Source organism: Talpa europaea (genome assembly GCF_964194135.1).
Source record: "Talpa europaea genome assembly, chromosome: 14".
NCBI lineage: Eukaryota > Metazoa > Chordata > Mammalia > Eulipotyphla > Talpidae > Talpa > Talpa europaea.
The window spans coordinates 11,838,847-11,845,064 of NC_140082.1; positions in this window are offsets into that span (position 1 = coordinate 11,838,847).

Here is a 6,218-nt window from a genome sequence, read left to right on the forward strand (position 1 = left end):
TCCTGGGAGAGACACAGATGAGGGACCGCAGGCAGCACTTCCAGTATTAGGTCTAAACTACAGTCTTCTTGGTGTAAAATGGGATCAATGGGGAGGTAAAGAGGGGAGAGGAGCCCCAAATGAGCATTGATTTGTATGCTGGTGCTGTTGGCCAGGTGACTTAGCACATATGGATAAGGGTTATTTGTTCAGTCAGTCAAGTTTGCTGAGTAGTAGATTGAGGTAGGGTCCATTTGTTAGTGTTCTCACTCAGGACCTCAGAGAAACACCTACTTGCTCTCCCTACCTGGTTCGCTGCACAATAACATGTGGGGTGTGCTTACAGAAGGCCCCTCCCATGGAAGGTTCACCTCAGCCTGGCTGTGCCCATCCACTTTGTTCATGGTAGGGGCAATGAGGCCTTTTAGGGGTAGCCCTCATGGGACAATGCAGCTGCAAATGCATGATCCTCATAGTAAATTGAGGATCTCAGCAGTATTAAGTGAAAATGATCTTTAGAGCAACCGGCCCAGACTCCAGAATTAGGAGATTAGAGGATGTGGTCCTGCTCTTTCTCTCTAGTACTACACACACTGAGCATCACTCAGAGAACTGAAGAATAATTTGCTTTATAGTTTAAAAAAAAAAAGTGCCTTTTGAGAAAGACAGCCGCAACTGACATTATACCCAAGCACTGAGGTGCAACTTGGCGCATTCGTTCATTCCACAAATATTGATTGAACATGTGCTACCTACCAGGCCCTATCTTAGATGCTATATTCCTAGCACCTACCTTTGTGAAGCTCACTTGTCAGAGACAGGAGTCAGATAATAAATGGATGGGTGGATGGAAGGGTGATAGATAGATAGGTACCTCAGTTAGATATTGGTAAGTACTGTGGAGAAGGAAGGGAGATAAGAAGGGTGAGAGGTATGGGAGAAGGAGCGATGCAATTTTGAATCAGGACAGTTCTCACAGGAGGGTGATGTTTTAGCAAAGACTTAAAGGACCATTAGTTTGTATTAGCCAGAGCTTGCGTGTAAGCAAAACATCTGCATTTCTTGAGAGCAAAGATAATTGATATTCATAATTTGACTTTCATTGCTCTAAAACAGTGGTTCCCAAACCATAATGTGTATTTAAAAATCACCCAGTGATTTTCAGTAGACGGAGGAGATGGGGGCTATAAAATCTGCATTTTTAAAACAAGAACCTGTATCACATGATACAGATAGCTGAAGACTTCGCATGGAAATTTCCTGGTGCTTCTCTTGAAGAAACACTGCTCTAAAATATACGAGAGCCTTCTAGAATGACAACAATAAAATTAAAGGTTAAATTACATTCCATGTGGTTTTAGTATTGAGAGTATTTCACTGTGTTCTCATTCTTTGAAAATGCAATACCCAAGCAAATCCCTGGATTACTCAGAACATCCCATTTCTTGTCCGTGCAGGATAAGGGAAAATTTATCATAAGCTGATTAGCAGTCAAACATTTATAATCACTCTATTTTGCACCCTCCCCCTCTTTTTTTGCCCTAATTTTCTCTAAATTTTTTCTTTCCCAAAATTTCTGACTCAACTAGCAGATGATTGGCCAGGGTAATGAGAGCACTTGATCAAAAGTCAAAAAAGCAGGTTGGTTGTGGACCCACCACTGTTTCTGATTGATTGAATCTAGGGATATGCCACTCAGTCTTCTGAGTTTTCCTTTCCTCTCAGAGTTGCTGCAAAACTTACATGAAGCCATGTTATGAAAGCACCTTAAAAACTCTAGAGCACTGTGGGAAAGACATGAAATCCCTGTGACTGCATTCCTGAGCCAGTTAATTTGACCCGGTTCAAGTTCGGTTACCTTTAAGACAGAGAGTGCAGTATTGGTGTAGGATATACATATAGATCAGTAGAATAGAATTGAGTCTGGAAATAAACCCTCAACTTATCATCATGTGCTTTTTGATAAGGGAAACAACCCAATTCAATGGAAAAAGAATAATCTCTGTAACAAATGTTGCTGGGACAACTAGCTGTCCATATGAAAAAGAATCAAGTTGTACTTCTACCTCACACCATATACAAAATCAACTCAAGATGGACTAAAGACTAAAATGTAAGGGCTAAAACTATGAAGAGGGCTAGATGAATCAAACACCATTAAAATTAAAAACTTCAAAGGACACCATCAAGAAAAAGCAAAAAACAACCTGCAGAATAGGAGAAAAATTTTGCAAGTCATTTATTTGATAAGGGACTTGCACCTAGAATATTTAAAGACATTGTATTCCCAATAATGACAAGATTAAAAACAATTGAAAATTGGCAAATGATCAGAATAGACATTTCTCCAAAGAAGGTATATACATTGCCAAATAAGCTCATGAAAAGATGCCCAGCATCATTAGCCATCAAGGAAGTGCAAATCAAAACCACAATAAGATGCACCTTCACACCTACTGAAATATCTATAAACAAAAAGAAAAATACTAACAAGTATTGGTAAAGATAAGGATAAATTGGAGCCTTTATACATTGCTGCTGTTATGTAAAGTGGTGCAGTGCTATGGGAAACCGTGGAAAGGCAGGTCCTCAAAAGGTTAAATGAGTTTCTATATAACCCTGCAATTCCCCTCCTAAGCATATACTCAAGAGAAATGGAGACAAATAGCCACACAAAAAAATATGTACATGAAAGTTCATGGCAGCATTAATCATCATAGCTAACAAGTGGAAACAATCCAAATGTCCATCAGCTCTATACAATGGAATACTATTCAGCCATAACAAGGACTGCAGTACTCAAACTTGCTACAACACACATGAATCTTGAAAACATTATACTAAGGTCACATATTATAGGAGTGGTTTACATCCGACATTATTGAGATGTCTACAATAGGCAAATACTCAGAAGTAAGAAATAAATTAATGATTGCCTAGGATTTAGAGGAGGGGGAGGGGGAGAATTCAGATGAAATGGAGGGGGGAACTGCTAATGGGTACAGGTTTCTGTTTGAAAAGATGACAGTGTTCTAAAATAGATTATGGGGATAGTGGTGCAATTTTGTGAATATACTTTAAAACTATTAAATTATATACTTTAAATGGATAAATTGTATGGCATATGAATTGTAGCTCAAAGTTGTTATAAAAAATCACTTACCTATTATAAACCTTTCTCTGAGGCCTCCCTGGTCGTGCAGGGGTTAAAGTCTCAGTGCTATCAAGCTAGTGCCAACCAACCACTGCAGCATGAATTAGATCCCTGGCCAGGGAGGTGACCCACATGACAGAGCAGACCTCTCCTATCTCACCTGCTGCTCCCCTCAACAGTATATTTCAGTATATCTGCCCGTTCTGCTTCTCACTTTGTCTCTGGTGAATCCTATCACTCCCGCACCTCTGGCCTACACTCCAGTTTTTGTATGTATAAATACATAAAAATAAATCTTTTAAAAAATAAAATAAAAAATAAACCTTTCTCTGATTCCAGTGTTTACCCATCAAAATGAATTTACTCTCTTCTCCCATTGCACTTCGCTTTTATCTTTATTATTACTTTTATCTACATATTATTTTTTATATATACTTTTCATATGCCAGAACTGCGCTAAGCACTTTTCAGAGATTTCCCACTTCATAAGATATGATTTCCATTTCATAAGGTATAAACAATTGTATTTTTATTTTTAATGATCAAGAAAACAAGTCTTTATGAAGTAATTTGTCCAGGTATTAAGTCACATAGTAAATGGGAAAAGTTATGGCTAAGATTTATTGAGCAATTACTATGTTCCTGGCACTATATGAAGCACTTTACATCAGGAAAACTATTCAGTCCTTACCACAACTCTATGAGGTAAACTCTTATTTTACCAATCTGGAAAAGAAGCATTGAGAGGTAAACCTGACAATTAAGAAAAGAATACCATGTGGGGGAGGTGAAATTTGAACTCCAGTCTGATGCAAGAATGTCTACCACGAGCCATTAGATGATGTTTTCTGCCTATTTATTTATTTTTAAAAAAGATTTATTTATGTATACAGGAACTGGGGTACAGGCCAGAGGTGCAGGGCGGGGTGGGGGGCAGGTGAATGAGAGGATTCACCAGAGACAGAGTGGGGAGCAGAACAGGCAGATCCACTGAAATACACTGCTGAGGGGAGCAGTGGAGGAGACAGGAGAGGTCTGTTGGACTGTGTGAGTCAGCTCCCTGGCCAGGGAGCGAATTCCTGCTCCAGTAGTTGGGGATAGCTTCAAAGTGCTGTTGCTTAACTCCTTGGACCACCAGGGAGGCCCCTGTTTTCTGCCTATTTAATGCATACACAATTCATGTATTATTATAGATGCTTCTGGACTGTCTCATGCTGGAATGAGAGCAATTTAAGAGGAGAGTTCCAGTGCTAAACCTCTTGGCAATCTCCTCCACCACCATCCCTCTCCTCAGAACCATGTCTTACACTAGGCGCTCACTCCTTGTTTATTAAGTACTTACCTAGAACCAGTCACTGTGCTAAGGCTGGAGGATGCCATCATGAATCCAGAGACTAACACGAGAGTTTTGTATGTGTCTTTTTAAACAAGTTGTTTTAACCACAGCAATAATCCAAGATAGTAGGTCCAATTCATATGCCTGTTTTACAGATGTAGAAACTGAGACTCTGGCATCTAGAATGACACGCTTGAGGTCAAGCCGTTAGCAAGTGTGTGTGGCCCATCTAAGAAACCCACTCTGTCTGACTCAAACACTACACTACATCCCTTCCCTTTCCCCCCTGACTTTTCCCCTTGTCCTGGCAGGGAGGGAATTAAATAAACTATTCTGCTTGCCCAGCTGAGAACACCCACAGTCTGTCCGGAGCTGCTGACTCTCCCACTTTCTCACTGTCGCTTCCAATGACAGCCACAGTCGGTTTGATGTGTGTTGAAAGGGGGAGCTTTCTGAGTTTTATAGTTTCAGCATCTGAAGTTACCTTTCTGCTGTAACTAACTGTTTGATTGAGTCGGCTCAATTAATAATTCCACAATTCTGGGACTGAAGACAAAAAAGCTAAGAACATGTCTCCTTTATTTTTTTTCTTAAATGTTTATTTTAGGAAACTGAAACTGCAGACCTGGAGAACAGAAACCGCAGGTCTGTCAGCGGTAGCTGTGGGGGAGGGGAATGCCAGGCTGTTGTAGGGGCTTCCGGTTACACTCAGCAAGGCACAAAAATGAGGGACTGGCTAGAGGAGAGGGTTCCATCTCTGTGCCCTGTCTGGGAAACAAAATACCCTTTCGCTAGAGACTAGGTTTTCAGGGGGTTGTGGGATAGTTTGGAGTCAGTAACTGTAGTAAGAAAAAGCATTAGGGCCTCCCTGGTGGTGCAGCGGGTTGAGTGCAGCGCTGTGAAGCTGTCCGCAGCTTCTGCAGCGCGGGTTCGATCCCCACCCGCCTCAGAGCAACCCACACGGCACGGCAGACCTCTCCTGTCTCGCCCGCTGCTCCCCTCAGCAGTGTATTTCAGTCAACCTGCCTGTTCTGTTCCCCACTCTGTCTCTGGTGAATCCTTACACCCTCCCGCGCACCTGGCTTGTACCCCGGTTCTTGTATAAATAAAATAAATCTTTAAAAAAATAAAGAAAGAAAAGAAAAAAAAAAGAAAAGAAAAAGCATTAGTCAGGGAGCCAGGGACTCCATTCTAACCTTGGAGTCAAGTTTTCTCCCTCTGAGCCCTAGTTTATTCGTCCGAAAAATGGAACGTGGCCAGATTATTTCAGGGATGGGAAATTGGTTTCAGTTTTACTATTGATTAGTAGTGGCTAGGGGTGGGAAGAATAGAAGGCTGTGATTGATTAGTGATGTCTGCCATGGAAACCGCAGATAGGGGTAGTGGAAGAAGTGCCCTAAATGTGCTTTCCCTAGACAATCCCTACATCTTTACCCTTCTGGGTCTTCTAGAGACTTTAGAACAAGAAGGGCAAGGGTCATGAGCCATGCAGCATCCCAGGGACCAGGTAGCTGAGAGAGGAACCATCAAAGTGACAATTTTATTGATAATGATAATACATGATTCTACTGTAGAGGAAAAACTCTGGAAGGATTCATATCAAACTATAAACCATTATCATGAAACTCAAAACATGGGGGGGCACATATTATATGTTAGTATGGGTATAGATTTTTTCTGTATGTTTGGATTTTTCTTAATGATCAAAAAACCTAGTAAAAATAATTTTAACAGGAGTAAAGAGTTTTT